General features: G+C 35.7%; 1 pseudogene; it reads left to right on the top strand.

Moving 5' to 3' along the window:
- LOC135206873 (glutamate receptor ionotropic, kainate 2-like) overlaps nt 1-23,954 on the top strand; it is a 40,918-nt pseudogene that overhangs the window by 11,567 nt on the left and 5,397 nt on the right.

Below are 23,954 nucleotides of genomic sequence, written 5' to 3' on the forward strand. Positions count from 1 at the left end.
AGGCTTCATCTGTGTGTCGTCTCTGCTTGCAAAAGCAGATTGACTGGAGAAAGGAATGCTTAGCCCGAACTTCTCATGGGCAAGGCAGACGTTAGGTACAAGTGTCTATCGTATGCGCAATGCAACTTGCAATCATTTTAAAATTAATAAACAAAATAAGGAAATAGAATTTCTATAACATCAAAATGAATTAATTTTTTCTGAACCTCATAGACATTTAGAAGTATCACGATATGGATATGGATTATTTACTTGCAACATTAGCTTATTACAATCCAGGTAAATCACATTCATGGAAAAATGTTACATTTTCTTGAAAACCCAAAGTTTATATGAAATTAGTTACATAGTGGGTTTTTCGTTGCATCTCCTACCTATTAATAATGTTTTAAAAGTTAACCTCAGAGGATGCGCACGAGAAAATTTAATATGAAACTTTTGTTAGGGCACATAGAATCATGATTAATCTTCTCTTTGACTCTTATGTTGCCTGGCAATCTTACAAATAGCTCCGTTTTCCACTTCTTTGTCTAGTAACTTACTACCAGTAATATCGAATTTTCTTTGAGACTCGTAATGATATCTATTTTTTTTTTTTTTTTTTTTTTTTTATAATTATGGATATTTTTACAGTCATCATAGACCTGATAGGTTCACTCATTGTTAATGCCATGGATAAAAAGTTTATACAGCGGACTCGTTTGAATTCCAAAATATCAGCGAATTCATGTTGGGTTAAGTCTGCTCTAAATGGCTCTCTCCCCTCCCGTATTTGGATGTTATCTGAATTTACTTTGCCCTTGTGACAAGTATAATTTAACTTGCAGGCTGATTAATGGAACCTGGTTACAGTATCCTGCAGTATGAGAGTTTCACATCGCAACTTCAAAAAATCGTTCGTCGCAGCGGACGACTACAGTCAAGTAACAACCGCCTACAATGTGAAAGGAATTTCATGGACTTCTTCGACCGACACCGTATCTCGTCGTTAATCTCGACCGACACCGTATCTCGTCGTTAATCTCGTTTTAATGCGGAACGCTCCGGCGGCTGTCGGAATCGACTACGAAAGGGACATACTTCCGACAATTACGACCCGAAGGATATTCAACTCTACTTTGCTGGCGAAGGACTCGTGCTGGGATGATCTATTCATCGCGAACGTAATCGTGTAGCTTAGGATGCAGAGAATAAGTATGAGCGCAATATAGAATGTTGGACCCGCCCAGGCAAATTTTCCCCTTGTTTTAACCCTGTGAAATAGGCCGTTTCATTGGGCTATAGGTGGTTGTCTGGAACTGTGTAATGGACGAAAAGTTGTTCGAACGCTAGTTAAAAGTGAAGTAGTATAACCTCGGTCATGTTCCTATTATATAAATTAAATCAATGTATCCTATATATAAGTGGATCATAAATAACAGAGTTGAAATATATCTTTGCGTGTACGCAATAGGAATCTCTTATATAAATGTCATAAATAACAGAATCGAAATATATTTTTGCGTGTACGCAATAGGAATCTCATATAAATGATCATAAATAACAGAATCTAAATATATCTTTGCGTGTACGCAATAGGAATCTATTTAAAGTGCACATATATTAATCATAATTATATGAATCCATATACATATGTATAAACAAATCAGGTAGCCTATAATCAATCTGTTACCTTTTTTCTTACCAATATCTGCAGTTATTTATGAGTTAGTATATGAATTAATGAATCAGATATATAACAGTTAGCATAAACATTAATAATGTTATCAATTCATATATGAAAATTTTTATCAGTTAAATATGTTTTTATCATGTTAATCTTCATTCTATGCAATTATCAGAGTACATTAGTATTTTCTGTAGCATATGTATCTTAATGAGATGAAGTGAAAAACTGTATCATTATATATCCGTGATCACTATTATTTACCAATATCATTGTTTTATATTTTATTTACTTGAATCATTTCATGTACACAATGAATTTTTATTTACTTATATATATATATTCACATAGTGTCTGTATCACACTCCTATAAGTCAAATGCAAGTCAAGTTTGAGTAATATTCAGTAGTTGGTTTTGGTAGCTGACCGAGCTGATGTAAGTGTTTACATAATAATAATATGGAATGTTAGTCCATATATATAAAAGATTGCTTGCAGGAATGTGATCAGACTAGAGACGCTAAAGATGACGTATACAACAAAGTAGGCTAAGATAACATGCCGTCACCTGTAGTCATTCAATTGTTTATAAACATTAGTCCAAGCTCCCTGCTTGAGACAACTACCCCGACTATAATTCAAAACGGCCTACGTGATCTGTAGCGTGTCTCATTTGATTGTGTGTTCGTATGAAACTATGTCATTTGTATGTATGTCATATGTTCGAACTACTGTCTGTTCCTTCATAACTTGTAACAGAGATGGTAGACGAGCAGAACAGAGTTAGCTATCGTCATTAGAAGACCTGTACCTCTTTACCTAAGCTTTATCATGTAGAGGAATAGGATTAGCCATCATCATTGGCAGAAGCGATCAAGCTATCGTTATTAGAAGACTTGTACAATCATATCTGATCTTCAGCATGTAAAACTTCAGAAGAATACATATAGTTTTTATATTTCGTGTTTTCTACAAGAACCTCCTCACCATGAGGTTTAACACATCGTCGTCAAAAATAAACCAACAAGATAATACCGACTTCGTAAATGATCTACACAAACCCAGACACTCCATTGAAGATGGAAGTGCAATACCAACCGACTTAGCGTAAGATTATCGCTAGTCTAACATTACCTCATAGGGCGCCTTATCATACAAGGCACAAGCCCTAATATATATATATATATATATATATATCTATATATATATATATATATATATATATATATATATATATATTACAATTGAGAGAGAATTGGTTTTGCAGGCGCTGGATTAAACGTAAATCTTTAATTCTGGTATACATTCGGCAATTATTTGGATAAATCCTGATTCCCGAGGGATTTAGTAAGGCCGACTGCTATTAAATTTAGAATGATAATAATAATAATAATAATAATAATAATAATAATATAATAATAATAATCTAATAATAATAATAATAATTTTGAAAAGGAAATCAAACAATCGCTTTATAATAATGACTGGTGAACGTCACAAGGCTTTCGACCTGAAGTGTACATATATACTTTATAAGTAATCAATTTAAATTCTTGTTGCATCGTTAATCTTTTTTGAGCCGTTGTTCCCGTGCAATTGCAGATTTTTTTTATACTTCACAACGAGGTCATCATAGTCACTTATCCCCTAACATTGGGTCAGTTACCAATTGATTATTTTCTCTCTTTATTTCCAATAACATGCCAGTAGCTATAGCCGTAGCTGTAATGATCTCCCCTTTTGATTCATCGCGTTCTTTCTATCTTCAAATTTCGAGGCTTTTGCAGCCTTTTTATCTGTTTATCACCCATTCATTACGACCCTTTATCCACTCCTCAAATAATTACATTCGTTCCAAATTCACGTAGTCCTGAAATTAGAAACTTTCGTTCCTTTTCTGGACAAGAAATCCTTTGCATTTCTTCGCCTCCCAACAATTACATCCCTTTTATTTGAGGTAATTACGTCCTTTTATGTTCTCAGCTGAAGCATTCACAACATTACTTTTCACCCTTCCAGGTAATTACAAGCTTTCATGTTCTCACCTCACGGTAGTTGCATCCTTGTCCTCCCAACCACACTTACTTCCTCTCTGCCCACAGGCCTATATAGACGTCCTGAAGAGACTCGGGTGGAAGAAGTTCTTCGTCATCTATGACGACACTTACGGCCTCATTCGCGTCCAGGAACTACTCAAAGAGCATTCATTCACCTCCACCCTGAGGCAATTACCAGCGTCCCGTGATTACAGGTGAAGTCTTCATTTCTTTCAATTCCTCTTTGCAAGACCCTCCGCTTTTCTAGTGAATTGGGGTATCCCTTTCTTTTTCTTTAATTACGGATAGGCTCCAACTTTGGAGGGGTGCCGATCGTAAAAATATTTGCCAAAAATACACTAATCAAGACAGGCTAATGAATTTATCAGGCATTATTAGCACTATAATAACGCATATTCTCTGTGAGTTTTATCATCCTACAGGGAAAATAAATGATTTTATGAAAAAAAATGTGAAATTCAAGGCCCCTTGTACTGAAGGTTATTTGGTGATCGGTGAGAAACTACAGTCTTGAATAGAAATTCGGTCTGACAGAATGTTGGTATATCCCCCTGGAACATGCACATAATCATTATCAAAATAGAACAGTAAATAAGCACGTAACAAAAAAAAACAAAAAAAAAATAAAGAGAGAGCAACAACTGGAGCGAAAGCGCAGCCGATAAATAATGGAAATCGCAAATATTATAGAATATCTCTCTAATTGGTCGATGTCGTTTTCTACATTTCCTACGAGTAGTTTCATCTCAGAAAACCATTTTAGGGGTATCTAAACTAATTTTTCAAGTTTCTTGTCCTCAGAAAAATCGCTTTTTCGCTTTTTCTCTGGTTGGTTTTTTTCGGGAGGGGGGTGGGGGTATTTCTTTGATTGTCCTAAATAATATAATTTTTAGATGTTTTAGGCTATCAAGTGACATAATAACTACAAACTCTCAGAAGGTTTTGTCCCTAAATCGAGGTTTGAATTTTTTCTGAATATTTCTTCCTAGCTATAGTCTCATTTTTCGGCGGGGCTTTCGCTGAACTTACCTGAAGTTGTTGCTCTTTTTGTTGTTGTTACGTGCTTATTTACTGTTCTATTTTGATTATACTTTATGTGCATGTTCCAGGGGGATATACCAACATTCTGTAAGACCGAATTTCTATTCAAGACTGTAGTTTCTCATCGATCACCAAATAACCTTCAGTACAAGGGGCCCTGAATTTCACATTTTTTTTTCATAAAATCATTTATTTTCCCTGTAGGATGATAAAACTCAGAGAATATGCGTTATTATAGTGCTAATAATGCCTAATAAATTCATTAGCCTGTCTTGATTAGTGTATTTTTGGCAAAAATTTTTACGATCGGCACCCCTACAGACTGGTGCAAACTGGAGACTACCCTTAATAAAAATCACAGGATTTTATGCTTCAATGTTCCCAGTTATGAAACTATAGTAGAATCACATCAACAGTGCATTTGATGTCTAGGCCAGTCCCTTACGACGCTCCTGATTGGCTGTTGATAAACCAGTCACAGGGCTGGAAACTCTCAGTCTCTCTCGAGACTTCAGATGGATAGTATCTATGTTTCATCTCTCCTGAAAGATACGTCTTTCAAAAGTATCCCTCAGGAGAGGAGGAACATACATCCTGGATCTGTGAACTCTCTCGAGAGACTGAGAGTTTCCAACCCTGTGATTGGCTTATCAACAGCTAATCAGGAGCGTCGTAAGGGACTGGCTTAGACATCAAATGCACGGTTGATGTGAATCTACTATAGTTTGCATGAAGGTCTTTTGCGTATAGACTCAACCATAATAGTGCCTCTTTTTGACTGATTGTCACAACTGAACTTCCCAAATAATCGTCATATAAAAGAGTGGATTCAATCTTGTCTTTTAATCCAAATAATAATAGATATATTAAAAGGGTCTGAGGAAGAGCTTTCGTTCGATTTGAAACCATCTGAAGTAAAAAGAGGAATCACCGAAAATCTCACCTGTTAAGTAGCAGGAAATTAAATTATTTCTCTAGTTTGAATGGCCTATTCATTCATTGCCTAATTCAGGTGAAACCGAGATCTTGCTCTAAAAGTAACTGTTGATAATAATTTGTCAAAAATTTTGTTTCTTTTAGAATTAACAATAGATTACAAAACCCAGTCTAATCTTCTGACCCCCATGACATACAAGATCAGGCTTTATAGCACTGCAGCCAAAGTTTATTTCAAAACGATACTAAGAATGGCTGTGGTTGCTGGTTCTACTTTATACGTATCTTAATTTTTGTTTGACATTATCTCAGATCATTCTTCACATCACCTAATGTTAGAACTGGATTGCTTTTTGTTTTTCAGGTCCTTTCTAAGAGACGTGAAAAAGACAAGCATGACCCACTTGTTGTTGGACATCAAAAGAGAAAATATCTATTCATTCCTAAAGCAGGCGCAAGAAGGGGGGTATTGACATCTTACTACAATTACTTCTTTACGACGTTTGTGAGTAGAATTGATTTACCATATTTCGCATTAATTGTAATCTTAATCACTATATATATATATATATATATATATATATATATATATATATATATATATATATATATATATATATATATATATATATATATCCATCTGAGTGAAAAATCCCATTGTATTAAATGGGGTGATACATCGGTAATTGCTAGATCTAATGATTGTTTCAAGAAATTTACCGGAATCGGGAATTATACAAATCACTAATAAAAACAACCTAAATCTTAGTCTGGGAATGTACCATTTGGACCCATATATTTGTAAAATGTTTATGAAGGACCTTAAAATAAATGAACCACTAATAAATTAGTCCCACACGTATATAGTTATTATTTCTCTCTCTCTCTCTCTCTCTCTCTCTCTCTCTCTCTCTCTCTCTCTCGTCTCTCTCTTCTCTCTCTCTCTCTCTCTCTCTCTCTCTCTGGTTCGATATTCTCTCTCCCTCTTTCTCTTGCTCGATATATATATTTATATCTTCTTTCGTCTTTTCATTAATAATAATTTTTTGGGGAAAATTTGTGTAAATTTCATTATATTAAATTGTATATGCTTCCTTGTTTTTTTTCAAAATGTACTGTTTTCTGGAACAATAACTTGTTTACTGCATGTATCCTCCAAGGTGTGGCTACCCTCAGGCGTTTCCTCGTTTCTGTAGAGTGAAATCGCCCTTATTGGTTTCGTTTCTTTGACTGTTTTCTTCTGTAAAATCAGTTTGCTTAGCAAAGAGTCTGAACAGCATCGAAAGTACAAGGCTATCTCGCTTTTTCATTTTTTCCTTCGTGGCAAAAACCTGTTTTTATATATACATATATAATATCTATATATATCTATATATGTATATATACATGAATATATATATGATATATATATATATATCTATCTATATACGTATATATTATATAAATATAAATAATTATTATATATATATAATAATATAATATATATATTAATATATATTATATATAATATATATGATATATATATATATCTACGTATATAATAAATTCTATATATATATATATATATATATATTATATTATATAGTATATATATATATAATACTATATATATATATATATATATATATATATATATATATATATAATATATCTATAATATACACACACACACATATATATATACATATATATATATATATATATATATATATATATATATATATATATATATATATATATATATATATATATATTCTGTGTGTGTACGTGCGTGTCTATCTGTGTCTGCATTTTGATAGAAATAATTTTCTGACTCTGATACCTACTGACGACTAATTCGTTGCGCTAGAACGTTCGCTCATCATGGTATTTTTAGCAGGAATTAAATGAGCGGTATTTAGCAAAGCAGGAGTGGCACTTAATTAGGCTTCACTCAATTTGATGCAATTAGGGTGTGTGCATCTATTACAAAACCTCTTGTTATCTTCTATTTTTGACTCGTGCTACTGGCGTCCTTCCATCATACCAGTAATGGTTGGTGGAATATTAAGCTTAAACGAAATTATAAATGGATGCATATATGCATATATACATTATGTAAACATGTATGATTTCAGCGTATGCATATCTGCATGTTTCTTATACATGCAGAACTACGAGGGGGAAGACAGACAAAACAGAAAAACAGTTTATCTGCTTTTTGATTAATTTATCCTGTTAGCGTAAACTTTCCAGACGAAAGATCTTGTCTAGCCATTTCAACAGCATTTCACATTCCGTGAGTTGGCTTCATTCGCAGTAGTCATCGACACGGTTTAAAAGGTAGTCGTGGAAAATACAGAACCAGCTTTTTTTTTATGGAGACACGACTCTTTCAAACTCGAATTCTCGATTTTTTTTTCTTTGCCTCCGAGTGACGTCATTATTCTGTGCTTACTAACTCTCCTCTTAAACGAAGTTCTTTCTGCCTATAAGCTTTTTTTTTTTTTTACAACATTCACCTTATGCACTATTTTTTTAATTCGCCATTCTCTCTCTCTCTCTCTCTCTCTCTCTCTCTCTCTCTCTCTCTCTCTCTCTCTTTCATTCCTACGCGTGAGACTCTAAATCATCCCTTGTATCATATAACTTGATTCCTTTTGTTGAATTTGTTTATTCTATCACTCGGTTCTGCCTTTTGTTGCTCCAAAAATCGTCTTTTTTTTTTTTTTGTCATCTACAACGGTCATTTGACTATTATATTCCCTTACCACTTGTTTTTGTTCCCCTTCCTATAATTATATTTCTCTTACTACTGTCTCTCCCCTCCCTATTAACTATAAATATTCCCTTACACTGGTTTTCTTCCCTCTCCCTACTAACTATAAATATTTCCCTTACCTCTTCTTTTCTTCTCCCTCCCTATTAACTACAAATATTTTCCTCGCCACTGCTTTTCTCCCCACTCCCTACTAACTATAAAAGCCAACCACTTCCCTCAGTCCCCATCACATCATACACCAAGTATACCTTTAATTAGACTGATATCTTTTCTTTATCCGTTTATTTACATTGGATATTTGTAAACCCGTTCTTGAAAACTTTCAAGTCGAAGAAGCCTTCCATTCTCACTGTTTCTTTTTATCCAAGTAGGCGTCAGATATACTTCTAAGGGCTTTTCTTCTCCTCAAGTATATACTTTTGAGCCCTTCATAACCATACTTGTCTGAAAACGTACACCCCCGGAAAACACCCTCCAAAAGTTTCTCTGTTTTCATTGTTTGTATCCACAAACAGGCAGTCATCCAGACTCAATTGCTAGGCCTATAATTTAATTTTGCTCTTATATTATCTACTACACAACCATCCCTTTCATTTTATCTAATCCAAGTGAAGATAAAGATCAATGATATACCGCAATCTCTTTCGTTTATTCAATTTGTTCTGTTCCCAATTGACAAAATATATCACTACTTCCTCTTCGACTGTCATGAGTTTCAACCTCACAATCTAGGACAAATAGAGAAGATTTACTGCCTATTCCTTATACTAGCAAACATATGTATACAGAAATGCATAAAAAATTCATAAAGTAACTAAGTCTACGGGTGTAACCAGCCTCGTTTCACGGGCAGAACCAGCTCCGTTTCAGGGAATCCTTCCTCACCTCCATCCCCTTCGGAAGGCGGGGGCAAGGTAGGATGAAACCTCATTATAAACCATTTTATGAGTCCCCACTATAACCCTGCCAAGTTTCATGCCAATCAGACCAGCCGTTTGGCCATGATTGAATGACAAACGGACGGATATACATTACGCCTATTATAGTAAGACTAGTGATGCAAAATTTTAGGAAATCACAAGATATGTGCTCTTCGTCTTTGAATGCTCTATGAACACGAAACGGGGAAAAACTTATTGTTTGTGGTGAAAAATCATTGAGGAATTTGAATAGGAACACTAAGATGAAAATGTTATAGTTTGGAAAATAGTTGGACTTTTACAAACCAGATTCTATTTCAAAACTTAGTATATGATAGCTAAAAAACATATATGTTCCGTAATAAATAACCTGTGTAATGACTATATATGAAAGGATTATCTTTTTTAAATTAGAGTATGCTGCAACTTTGTTTACTTTAAGCAAAATAAAGAAATTTAAACGCAAATATTAAAACCCAAAACATGAACGTGTTTCGACATAAATATTCAAACGTTCGTGCTCAGTTTGTAATGGAATTTTTAATATTTTTTTTTTTATAAAACTTCATGAAAAGCTATGAGAATACGCCACCAAATAGTTGCTCGTATTAATGTTGAATTATGCAGTGAAGCCTCAACGTAAACATTACAAATGTACATTTTAAACATTCCAAATGTACATTTTAATGAAGTTATCTACAATAAATATCATTTCTATTAACATCATTGTTTTATCTTGAATTCTAAAACCACCAGGTTAGGAGCATCATACAAATGAAAGACAATAAATAAATAAATTAATATTTAATAAATAAATATATAAATAATATATATCTGTATATATATAGTATATATATATATATATATATATATATATATATATATATATATATATATATATATATATAATCTATATATATATATATCATGACTCATGACTACACTTACAATTAATCAAAAATGGTATTCATTAACACTTAAAAACTCTATACTAGTTCCCAATTAACGACTACGTGATCCTTATTAAGGGATCTGTAAAAGGTTCTATTTCAATGATCACTTAAGGATAAAAAAAAATCACACCAAAAAAGACGAACGAGTCAAGGATAGATACTCAATTTAACACCGCTTAGTTAATGCACACGATTAGCACAACGTGGTGAAATATGAAGCTATAACACAAGTTACAACGCATGGCGAGTTGGTTTGTTTGTTTGATTGTATGGCGTTTTTACGTTGCATGGAACCAGTCGTTATTCAGCAACGGGACCAACCAACGCCTTTACGTGACTTCCGAACCACGTCGAAAGTGAACTTCTATCACCAGAAATACACATCTCTCACACCTCAATGGAATGCCCGAGAATCGAATTCGAGGCCACTGAGATGACAGACCAACACCATACCGACCACGCCACTGAGACGCTTGAGAGAGTACAACAAAACACGTCTTACCTATATCGCTCCTAGGAAGGAAGTAGTCTCTTGGCGGGCGGGCGTAGCCAGTTGGACATTTTCCACATTCAAGTACCATGCAGTCATTATTCAACGTAACAGTTCCGATACAAAATGCATGACAACTTAAACTGTGGAAGAGGTTCCCACGACTCTGATAAAAGCAGACTCGAAAACGTACATAATTGCATTACATATGAGAAAGAACCACTAGTCCATGCCGCCGCTTTACTTTTTCTTGACTAGATTTGAGACCGCGGAAGATCCGAATTAGTAAATTATGTATGTGTAAACGCACACACATATTACTGGTAATCTTCTTAGAGATTCAAATTAGTAAATTATGTATGGGTATACACACACATATATATAGTTCTGGCAATCTTCTTTGGCACGAAGATATGGTAATTCAGTTGTATTCCACATAGGAAAATGAAAAATGGTATGTCTCAGAAAATGCCCAAAAGGTTTCGTCCTCCAATGGACCTCTTCTTGGAGCGTTTATTAAGGAGAGAGATAAAGTTTACCTCTTTCCTTAATAAACGCTCCAAGAAGAGGTTCATTGGAGGACGAAACTGTTGGGGATTTTCTGAGACATACCATTTTTCATTTTCCTATGTGGAATACAACTGAAACATACACACACACACGCGCACACACATACACACACACACACACACTCAAATATATATATATATATATATATATATATATATATATATATATATATATATATATATATATATATATATATATATATACATGTACGAATAACAATAAATATGCTGCAATGGTTAACAAATAAGTCAGAGGCCCATAAACAAGAGCTATTATCATAACCGTCGACACGGAATGCGCTGCAAATAACGTTCCGCAAATGCGAGAGTGAGTAACGTACGATCATGTACCGGATATTAGCGACAAATTTATTTTCAGCTTGTAATGACAAGCACGTCAGATATGTGCGTCTCATTTCTCATGCAGCGCGACATTTTTATTGTCTTCCTTTAGCTGAAGTGAGAGAAAAATAAATTCATTTCTTTTTCGCTGTTCAGCCTGCAATTATTTCACCTCATTAGGTTTGGGATTTTTTTTTTATGCCTTCAAAGTAATGTGAGCGAACTTTTTCTTTTTCGTGTTTTGGCGCCCCCCCCCCTCTCTCTCTCTCTCTCTCTCTCTCTCTCTCTCTCTCTCTCTCTCTCTCTCTCTCTCTCTCAAATGGTGACACGGTTTGTGTTCACAGTGAAAAAATGGTGACACAGTTTGTGTTCACAGTGAAAAAATGATATTTGCGCTAAATGGTATTGAATTTGTGCAGCGAGTTCTCATAAGTCGATCATTCTTCCGATACGCAACTCCCGAAAGAAATTTCAAATGTCAACTTTCTGAAGAAATACAAATTCTTTTCTTATCTCTATTGTTACCTCTTCCGCCTGCTACAAATCCTCTCTCTCTCTCTCTCTCTCTCTCTCTCTCTCTCTCTCGCTCGTCCTTTGTATGATACTTTGTCTGATGCATGCTTTCTTCCTTCATCTCTTTTTCCTTTTAATTCTCATCTCCACATCTTTCTCTTCCCTTTCTTATTCATTTATCCCCCTTTTCATATCATTTCTCGACTTTTGTCATCATTTCATCCTTATCATCGTCGTTCTCTGCTGATAGACACATTCTTCTTCTTCTAACTCTTCATCCTCCTCTCCCTCTTCTCTTCTCTCTTACTCTCTCTTGTTATTCTTCTTCTTCCCGATCTCCTCATTCATTCAGCTCCTTCTCCCTCTTCCTTTCTCTCTTCCCTCTCTTGGTTATTATACTTCTTCCCGATATCCTTATTCATTCATCTCCACTTCCTTTCTACTTCTCATCCTTAACATCTCCTTTCTTGTTGTTGTTCTTCTTCTCCCTCTCCACATTCATTCATCTCCTTCTTCTTCTTCCTTTACTTTCCTCCTCCTTCTCTGGTTATTCTTGTTCTTCCCGCTCTCCTCATTGCATCTCCCCCACCCTCTCTCCCCGCAGACAGAGATGGCTCTGATGTACGACGCGGTACACCTCTTCGCGAAGGCTCTGGGAGATCTGGACAGATCTCGCCCGATTGAAGTGGCCCGACTAGACTGCGAAGGAGACGAGACCTGGATTTATGGAAATTCTCTCGTTAATTACATGAAATGGATAAGTGACGCTATCGCTCATACAAAGGATGGGGGCTCAGTGACGAAACTCTCGGTTCTTTTTTTTTATCAGAGGAAAACTCGGGATTTAATTTTTTTACACAGGAAAACTGGGGTTTTCATCAGTATTTTTAACAGAGAAAAAAGGAGTTTTCATTTCTTTAACAGATTTTAACAGAGGAAGCGAAATCCACAAAGGATGGTGGGCTCATGACGAAAAAAACTGTCGGTTTTTTTTTCCTTTTTAACACAGGAAGTGAAAGCTTGCTTGGCGGCGTCTGTATTTAACCATGTGTTGCAGCCCATTTGTTCATGCTAATGTAGTCCCTTTTAATGGAACGCCCCCGCCCGCCCCAACCTTCGTTGTTTTTAAAAAGTCACGTACTTTCATAGGAACCCACCCCCCCCCCGCCCCCCCCGCCCCCCCACCCACTCTCTCTCTTGTCGTGATCCTAGCTTTTTTTTAAAAAGGTCACGTATTTTCATCTCAAAATTTCAGTATCCTGTAGCTTTTGTCATTATTGTTTTTATTGCAATTTTTATTATTAGATCTTGATTCTTGAGTCACGTATTTTCATCTCAAAACTTTAGAATCCTTTAGGTTTTTGTCATTATTGTTTTTTATCGGAACTTTTATCATTAGATCTTGATTCTTGAATCTCGTATTTTCATCTCAAAACTTCAGTATCCTGTAGCTTTTATCATTATTGTTATTATTGCAACTTTTATCATGAGATACTGATTGTTTTCAATCCTATGCGACCACGAACGAACCTCCTCATTTGACCTCGAGTAGGAATGATCCGGCCTGACTTCCTCGAATCAACATGAAGTCCGAAGTTGCGTTCTTTTTATTTTTATTTTTATTTATTTTTTCATTGGAGTTCGGTATTAAGAGAACATTTTTTGACTCTCTTCCATAGTTTTTAGTTTTTTTTTTTTTTTTTTTTTTTTTTTTTTTTTTTTCTTTTTTTTTTTTTTTTTTTTTTTTTTTTGCAAGATCGGTGTTCTTTTTTTTTTCTTTTTTTGAGTTTGGTATTAAGAGAACAATTTTGACTCTCTTCCTTTTTTGTTTCCTTAATTTTTTATTTTTTATTTTGGCAAGTTCAAAATTAACTGCAGACCGAAAGTTTGATATTAAGAGAACATTTGCTCTCTTCCTCTTTGGTTCTTTAGTGTTTTTTTTTTTTTTTTTTTTTTTGCGAGCTCAAAATTAGCTGGAGACCGAAGAATGCGTAACTTTTTATGTCTCTTTTATTGGAAACCTCTCTCACAACCCGAGACGCCGGAATCCACAACACGATCTTCCACTGACAGCGAGACTGACGTAGAAGCGGTCATCCCATTTCGACAACGATGAATTTCGTCTCTGTCTCTCTGTCTTCCCCCGCCGATCGGCGAAGCGTCTATACCCGGACGCAGTTTATTAAATTTCAGTCAGCCATTGATTTATGTGCTTGTGGCCATGTTGATTTGGTTCCGCGCCACCGATAATAATTGGATTTCGTGAAATACGTTGGATATGAACAGCTTGTGAAATTAGAACTTGTACACTTGCATAATTGATGGATTGGTAAATCAATTGGTCTAATAGTTTATAGACTCGAATGCGTGACGATTGGAGTAGATAATAGACAGTGACGTTTAATGACGAACCAGTTTCAGACTTATCTGACGAGAGAGAATGTGCCGCCATCTTGTTTGATTGCCTTTTTGGTTTAATATGACCTTCGGGAAATTGATGGACACGAAGATTAAACTTCTGGTTATGTCTCCTAAACTGTTAAGTTGTATCTAAATGAAGGATTGGTAAAATATCGCGCATATAGATTTCTTAGCAAAAAAAAAAAAAAAAAAAACAAAAAAAAAAAAAAAAAAAAATAATATAATAAAATCACTTACAACAAGCTGTAAAAATTTCAGCATCAAGCACTCATAAATATACTATCGACAATTATAAACTGGTTTCTTAGAAGGGAAAATGAAGAAGGTCGCAATTATGTATAATTCCATAGATATGAATGTTCTACCATGGATAATATGCATATATATACTATATATATATATATATATATATATATATATATATATATATATATATATATGTGTGTGTGTGTGTCTGTGTGTGTGTGTGTGTGTATATATATATATATATATATATATATATATATATATATATATATATATATATATATATATATATATATATAAACACTAATATTAATACTGCAAAGGAATGCTGGACGCGTCCGAATTTAGAGCAGGTTTTAATGTTCTTATATACGAAGACTACAACGTTTCAAACAATACTTCGTTCATTTTTCAAGTCCTAAAAAAAATAATATATATATATTCTCATTTACATGTTCGTCCCCCCATTTCCCCCCCATCCCCTCCCCCACCACCTACACCCGTTTTCTCTCCCCCAGGTCCAGGTCAGGGGTCTGACGGGCCTCATCAAATTCGACGCCAAAGGATTCCGCCGTGACGTCACATTGGACATCGTCGAACTGACGAAAACTGGACTCGTCAAAGTTGGCAGGTGAGTCTCTTTCTTCCTTTTATATTGTTTATATGTGAGACACTTCCCAATTTTCGTTTTCCTCCCTTTAAATCATTCATTTATTTAGTTTTTTACGATTTTGTGGTGCAGTCTCTTCAGTTTTAACGTTTTTTAATAAATCTTGTCTTTTCACTCGACGTGAAAGTTCCACTTCAAGCTATGATACACACACACACACATACACACACACACACACAACCCATACATACACACACATACACACACACACACAACACATATATATATATATATACATATATATATATATTATTATATATATATATATATATATATATATATATATATATATATATTATATATATCAAGTATAAAAACGGCCCATTTTTATACTTGAGACGTTTTCTGTTTTAACAGAAGTTTTAATTAATTATGTATATATCTATATATATAATATTCTATATAATATATATATATAATATAGATATCTATACAGCACAGTATACACACGCACACACACCTATATATATTATAATATAATCTATATATATATGATTAATTCTATATAATATATATATAATATTATATAAAATGAGGTAGGTGAGAGAGAGTCCACGTGTAACTTCTATCTATACATATTTTCGATAGAGAAAACTTCTCGACTTCCACGCACTTTTGATCACTACCAGCCCATATCCGACGAGGAAATGAACGATGAAACTTTGCCTTCCGTTGGTTGACAACATTCGAGGTCTCTCTGCACAGAGGGAGATAAGACAGGTGTGAGTGTCTCTTTAAACACTCCAACTTTTGCAACAAAAGAGGGCGAGTGGCATTCTCAATTACCTCTGTTTCGACGATCTCTCCGAGGTCATCAAGGACATTTGCGTTAAGAGTAACCTTTTCCCAAGTGAGGTCAAGACTCTCTCTCTCTCTCTCTCTCTCTCTCTCTCTCTCTCTCTCTCTCTCTCTCTCTCGCTTTTGCTTCAGAGTTAACATTCGTCTCCAGCTGCTGGTTTCTTGAAATAAAAGGTAGGCCAATATAATAAACTTGATCATTTAATTGCAAAATACTATCAATTTTTTTCGTCAAGCAAACGTGACTGGATTTGTTGCAACGAATGCTTCATGGTAACATTAAAAGTAAAAAAAATAAGGAAAGAACGTAGGTAGAATAATAGGAAATTATTCTATTTGGCATGGGATCGGCATAGGTGTATATAAACTTATGTAAAAAAAAAAAAAAACTTCCCGGAAAAAAGATATCAATTCGTGGAGAGCCTCTCATAAATGTGTCTTACAATCTGCTCAGATTAATTGTTGTTATTTTTGTTGTTTCTGACTGAGCTGGCCTTATGGCCAGCACGGGCTCTTGCTCACGAGTAGCCCGCAAAAGGAATAACAACTGTTCTTGTTTTTGTTTTTTTGATTGAGTTAGCCTTATGCCAACACGGGCTCTTGCAAGCATCATAGAGCAGCCCTTAAACAGGGTAACTGTTGTTGCTGTTATTTTTGACATAGCTGGCCTTATCCCAGCACGGGCTCTTGCTCACGAGCAGCCCGTAAAAGGGATAACTGTTGTTGTTGTTTTTTATTGAGCTAGCCTTATGCCAGCACAGCTCTTGAACTGTTGTTGTTCTTTTATGGTTTTTTGACTGAGCTGGCCTTATGCCAGCACGGGCTCTTGCTCACAGAGCAGCCCGTAAAAGGGATAGCAGATCATCTTCCCAGTCTTCCAGGAGGCTGTTCAAAAAGTTTAATCTTCCAGCTCTGATTTGAATACCTTGAACGAAGAATACACTTCCTCTCTGATAGTCTCCATATTACAAGAATTAGTTACGCGTTTCCCGTGCCCTTTTCGACCTAATAGTTAAAACCCGGGCATTCTTGCCGTGGAAAAATGAATCCAGACTAGAAGTGAAGGTGTGGATCTTCAATCTGTAGGTGACACGGAGGCCCCTACTGCGAACACGACCAGGTCCATCTCTTTTCTCTCCTTCATCATTAATTTTAGCAACATGGAAATTCTGTCATTTCCCTCTAATTCATTTTCTTAAAGTTTTACTATCAAATTGATCAACTCCGTAGGGGGCTAGTGCCGTCAGTAGACATCAGACGGTGCACTGTAGGTTATTTGCAGCGTGCCTTCGGCACCTAGATGCAACCCACTTTCCGTTCCTGTTACTGTACCTCCTTTTATATTCTCTTCTTCCATCTTACTTTCCAACCCTCTCCTTAACACTTGATTCACAGTGCAACTGCTTTGAGGTTTTCATCCTGTTACACCTTTCAAACTCGTTACTGTCGATTTCCATTTCAGCACTGAACGGCTTCGTAAGTCCCAGTGCTTGGCACTTGGCCTAAATTCTAGATTCAACTCTTCTAGCTATGTAGTCTCAATGTCATACTGAGATTCGCGTCCGTATGAGTCATAAGAATGACATTTCCACGAACATCGTAAGACAGACGTTTGGCGCGGACACGGGGCAGATCTCTCGAGGCCAAATCAAATAGATGCGGGAAGTTGAAGCCGGGATTTCAATCTAGTTCGAGATGGCGAAGTTTTTTACATATTTTCTTCACACACAGCTCGACCGCCTTCTCCTCCTCCTCCTCCTCCTCCTCCTCATTCCTTTCGGAAACGGGGTTTCTCCCACGAGCCTTGACTCTTGTGACTCAAGTTCGCTATAGAACTTTCACTAGACTTGAAATTGACTACGGCGAGAGAGAGAGAGAGAGGAGAGAGAGAGAGAGAGAGAGAGAGTGAGAACTGAATCACCAAAGAGAGAGAGAGAGAGGAGAGAGTGAGAGAGAGAACTGAATCACCAAAGAGAGAGAAACAGAGAGAAACTGAATCATCAGAGAGAGAGAGAGAGAGAGAGAGAGAGAGAGAGAGAGAGAGAGAGAGAGCAATGAACGACGTAAGTATTCTACATCGATTTCAGACTTTGTCACAATTATGTGGTTGATGATCTATTACATTCCGCTTTTCTTTAACTTGATACCGCATTTCAGCTACAGTTTTAGAAAACTCTGCATTCGATATTTTCACGATTACTATTTACTGAGCAATCAATGACAGTAATATCGTGAAAATGTTGAAATCCTTTGTCCTTTCATAAAGCACTTACAAATATATATATATATATATATATATATATATATATATATATATATATATATATATATATATATATATATATATATATATGTATACATATATATATATATTGTTATTATTATGAAATAGAAATCAAAGGGAGCACCGTCGGTATGTTCCTCGTTAAGTGAGATGCTTTCAGGTGATTCCGCAAAAGAGGTTTTTATTTTACTCAAAACGGAATTAACTGCCACTTTTTCGTGCAGTTTTTTATCTATTTTTTATTTATTTATTCATTTATTTTTTTTTTATGCTTTTCAAAGAGAATAAAACTCTGTTAGGCAGGAGTTGCTTTTGAAAATCTAACTAGTACACACACACACACTCGTTTTTTTAGTTTTCGGAATCGTCTTGTTGTGTGGATTAAATTGCGCAAACCAATTTGTCTTTGATTCTTTTGATAATGGAGCGTATCGTGTACTCGCCGTGGGGTGAAATGCAGTTTATATGACCGCAAATTCTCCTTTGGGATTTGGGAAAAGCTTTATTTCAATGATGAACTTGAGCTATGTAAAATCCTTCCCCTTAGAGAAACCAAAATATGCAATCAAGTTTATAGGCAAGACTTGAATGTCGTTTCCTTTAGAGCTTTGCAAACGGCTCCCACTATTTTGAAAATCGACTTACATGTAAATCTACTGACAAAACTAGCATGAGTTTCTCTTGGACATCTCAAAGTGTGTCCTTTTTTTTAATTATAATATGACACACGATTCGTCTAACATAAAAAATAGAATCATATAGATTTCTCAATGTAAGCTTTTTACACAACGTCCCCTTTATCGTCCCAGAACCAAGAACACAGAGAACCTCAGCGTGAATTGGAGCCTCGGTGTTCATCTACTTTAGAGATTTCACTTGGTCTCTACAAAGTCGCTCTACCGCAGAGATTTACGCGGCAGATTCTCTTCCAATTCGGATCGGACCCTCTTCCCCATATTGCAAATAGGATCAAAGGCTTAAGCATTTGGAATCCAGTATTACTGGGAACATAACTCGCCTATACTTTTTTCTCCCCCTGATACGTCATGGGTCTCACGTGAGGATTCCGCACTTTCGCCCATTTTTTAATAAACTGTGGATTGCGTCGTGATTTCCTGCTATGCAGTTTTAACTTGACAGCTTCTAACAATACTTATTCAGTTTCGTGTGACATTTATATATAGCTATATACGTACGTTTACCGGTACTTATGCATTTTTCCAACAATAAGAATTAAAAAGTTTTAGCAAATAACGCCATTCTGGTCGGTTCCAATTATTATATTGTTTAGATTAGAAAAAAGTCATTCAGTATTGCATCAAGATAATTGCATATTACAAGGATGGATGACATACTGTAATGTTCTAATTAGATTATGATATGATCGGGTTTCAACCATATTAATTAGATATAGAATTTCATAATGTAAATATTCGATCTCTCTCTCTCTCTCTCTCTCTCTCTCTCTCTCTCTCTCTCTCTATTCTTGAAATCATTAGCAATTTTTACCATAGTCAGCCATCCAGTTATTCGCAATATCGTTAATATCTATTCATGAAATAATTTTTGTCAACAGACACGTTTATGAACAGGCCATGAATTATCAATGCAATAATGCAAATTAGTTCTCTCTCTCTCTTCTCTTCTCTACTTCCTCCTCCTTCCTTCTCCTGATCTCTCTCTCTCGCTCTCTCTTCTCTTCCTCTCTCTCTCTCTCTCTTTGTCATCAGACTAAGTTTATGAACAGGCTATGAATTATTAATGCATAATGGAAATTAGATCACTCTGAAACTCTCTCTCTCTCTCTCTCTCTCTCTCTCTCTCTCCTCTCTCTCTCTCTCCTTATTTGCATATTAGCAATTATAACTCCTACTTCCGTGGTCCAGGTGGAGGCCGACGATTGGCGCCAACTACACCAAATCCTACAGAGAGGTAGAACGGGACATTGTAGAAGGAATTACGGAGGAAGAACCTGGTCATTCCGTCCGTGTTGGTGAGTTTTTCATTCAAGATATTTCCTACTGTAATATACTTCATTTTATCCCCATTGAACAGCAATAATGACAATGATTTTTAGTACCTGAGGCATATCTAGACCGAGGGATTTATTTCAGACTTACAGAGGAAAATAGTTGGAGAGTCCAGCATTGAATAGCAATAATGATAATGATATTTAGTACTAGAGGCATATGTAAAGTCATTTATAGACCGAAGGATATATTCTAAACTGAGAGAGAAGAGAAGAGATTATATGAGAGTCAAGTCACAGAATTTGGACAGACACGAGAGGAATGGAGGACAGCTAAGGTAAAGAACACAGTAGTACTTGGTGGAGCGTAATGCCGATGCAAGATGCTTTTATTAATATCCAGTGTGCTTCATCGAAGACGTACTTTAAACAGCGTCATAAACTTACGCTACAGATGTATACACGAAAGTTGATATCACACGAAAGCAGCCAATGAGAGAGCTTTACTGACAGGAGCTGGTAGGTTGTAAAGAAACTTCGACTATGACATCCCTGGGAGGAAAGTAGCCTTCATCGAAGGCATGTTAGAATTGAGGAATAGGGTGTCGTGTAAACACATAACCGTACTGCTATTGAATTATTGCTGCGGTTTGTTGCGAGCTGTAAAAAAAAAGAAGAAAAAACAGGGAGTTGGGACCGAAAAGTAACGTAAATAGCTGTTTGAAAACAGAGATCAGATCTCGAAATTGCTGCTTACTGTGTTAGAATTTTCCTCTTTGGTTACAAATTTCAGCGAATAACGAAGAAGATCAGACTAAGCTAAAAAAAAAAAAAAAAAAAAAAAAAAAGGAACACACACACACACAGGGAGTCATGACCGAAAACTAACGTAAATAGCTGTTCGGTAACCGAAATCAGATCTCGAAATTGCTGCGTATTATGTTTGCATTTACCTTTTTGGTTACGAATTTCAGAGATTAATGAAGAACGCGAAACCCTCCGACTCGGTGGCTGGCAGCCCGATGATAATAATCGATGCGAGTCTGCAACAGGTAACTGGAGTTTGCCACAACAAGTTCCCAAATCACATTTCACGCTTAACCATCTCTCGGTCCTTGTTGTTAAAAAGTGGCGCTTTCACCATATTGGGAACTAATTTCTTGAGTTGAGCTATATGGTGTTTGAAACCAATACTGTCAAACTTCAAACATAGGTTTACTTATAATGAACAGTTGCAGATTTTGTAAAGTTTTGTTTTTCATTAGAAATCACGATTCATCCTCATTGTTTTAAATATATGAGAGCTACTAATATGTCCTTAACGAACCAATTGTGATTATTTTTGCCATATACATAAGACAGTACAATCAATACTGTAATCTATACACATGTTTTTTTAGTTTCACTTTATTTCCAAAGGCCCCGTTTTAAAAACTGTAGTCCCTAGCTGATCAACGATACTCCCACCGGAATAGATGTAATCTCCAGCAGTATATGTTTACTTAATCCAAATGTTCTCTAGGAACATTTGCAGACATCTGTTGTATATAGAAAATCCGCATCAAATCACCAGACGTCCATCAAACGACTGGATCAATTTTACCCAAATAAGAAGCATTCGAAAATTGTAACCCACAGGAAAATGAAAAGACAAAATTCAACAAGAAATATCCTTAGCCAGCAGACATACTGCTCAGTCCATTTCCGTATCCTTTCTTGTCTAACAACTATCAACAAGCTCGCCTTATTGCGTGATCGCTATGGTCTTCGCCTGCCTCCTCAGTGGCCGTGAGTTCGATTCTTGGGCATTCCACTGGTGAGTTAGAGATGTGTATTTCTGGTGATAGACGTTCACTCTCGAAGTGGTTCGGAAGTCACGTAAAGCCGTTGGTTGGTCCCTTTGCTGAATAATCGCCGGTTCCATGCAACGTAAAAAAAACATACAAACAAACAAAACAAGCTTCACATCACATCACATCAATTCACATCACAGACTTGTCGAAAATGGGAGCTAAAGGACGCTTTCGAAAGTTCTTAGTTATGTACGTCAAAGTCTGGCATTTGAATTACTTGTAGATATAATTCTCCAATAATAAGATTAATGCATTTGGAAATTTCATCTATGTAACCAACAAGCATACAGTCATGGCAGAAGGATCGGTCAAAAACTGTAAGCACTCCTTTCCGCACTAGGAAAAGACACCACGATCACTGGATGAACTGATCTAATAAAAGCGAGGACACCAGGCTATAGTAGATTCACATCAGCCGTGCATTTGACGTCTAGAACCAGTCCCTTACGACGCTCTGATTGGCTGTTGATAAGCCAATGACAGGGCTGGAAACTCTCAGTCTCTCGAGAGAGTTCACATAGGAAGGATGTATGTTCCACCTCTCCTGAAAGAGTATACCTCAGGAGAGAGGGAACACACATCCTGCCTATGTGAACTCTCGAGAAAGACTGAGTTTCCAGCCTTGTGATTGGCTTCTCAACACCCAGCCAATCAGGAGCGTCGTAAGAGACTGGCCTAGACATCAAATGCACGGCTGATGTGAGTCTACTATAGTGCTGAGGGTAGAACCGCCTTGTAGTTCTCAATAACGTAACTAATAATAGCAATATTTCAGAGACTTTTTGAAAAAGTGCAATGAAGTCACATTATCCCTTTGTTCCGTATTTTCCCAGTGACTAATTTGATTTAACAGCTGACGGGAATTTTTCTTCTCACCCGTGATTAATTTCGTTCGACTTTGCCATCTGACATTATCTCATGTATCCATTATATTAAGAGTAATGGGTATAATCATCTTTGTTACTTGCTCGTGCAAAGGGACACCTTGCACGCACACACACACGCAGATATATATATATATATTATATATATATATATATATATATATAATATATATATATATATATATATATATATATATATATATATATATATATAATATATATATATATATATACATATATATCTATATGTTTGTGTGTGTGTGTGTGTGCTGTGTGTGTAGGTATATATTTATATATATATATATATATATATATATATATATATAGATATATATATATATATATATACTATATATGTGTGTGTGTGTGTGTGTGTGTGTGTGTGTGTGTGTGTGTTTGTGTGTGTGTATGCATATATATACATAATGTTCGTGTATTTAGTGTATATTCACCAGACGATGGTTCCGGAATGCTCTTCCATCTGTATCTCATTTCTTTTTTCTTTTTTTTACGACAGCCCTCTTGAGTCGACTTACTACCAACAGAGGGAATCAGTCGACGATTTGGCCAAGAGCCAAATC

Source organism: Macrobrachium nipponense, chromosome 31 (genome assembly GCF_015104395.2).
Source record: "Macrobrachium nipponense isolate FS-2020 chromosome 31, ASM1510439v2, whole genome shotgun sequence".
NCBI classification, from domain to species: Eukaryota; Metazoa; Arthropoda; class Malacostraca; order Decapoda; family Palaemonidae; genus Macrobrachium; species Macrobrachium nipponense.